Source organism: Odontomachus brunneus, unplaced genomic scaffold, assembly GCF_010583005.1.
Source record: "Odontomachus brunneus isolate Ranch 3 - 2012 unplaced genomic scaffold, Obru_v1 Obru_scaffold_267, whole genome shotgun sequence".
NCBI lineage: Eukaryota > Metazoa > Arthropoda > Insecta > Hymenoptera > Formicidae > Odontomachus > Odontomachus brunneus.
The window spans coordinates 236,102-236,598 of record NW_022639717.1 but is presented as its reverse complement, the minus strand read 5'-3'; positions in this window follow the sequence as shown (position 1 = coordinate 236,598).

The following is a 497-nucleotide window of genomic DNA, read 5'->3' as shown; positions in this document are numbered from 1 at the left end:
GTGTATTGCTCACAAATAGACGTGACAGTGTGAGTCGAGCGTTTTCTTAGTGTGCGTATTTTAGGTCGGAATTTCTGTCCACGACGTCTTTTATAATGTTATCTCTCTCGCTGTTACGTCTGCGATAGAGAATGAAAGATCGCCACGACTCCCACCACTATTCCCTCTCCAAGCGTTGGACGATCGTACACCGCTAGCCCTTCGCGTATCCCTTCGCCTTTCCGTGCTGTTCGAGCCTCACTTACAGGCAGCAGTGGTGAGTGATGCGTCATCTTGTGCGAGTCACACGTATATCCGGACGGCATTAACGCCGGTGTATGTATGTATATATATGTTAATTACGTGTTGTGAAGTACAAAAAAATGTGTTATACACTTGCGGAATATATGGACATGGTTATTTGTTACGGGATGGCCAGAGAAAATGACGGTGGCGCAAAACGCATCTACGTGCAGTGATTTCCCAATCGAGATTGAATTCCGTCGTATAAGACAATT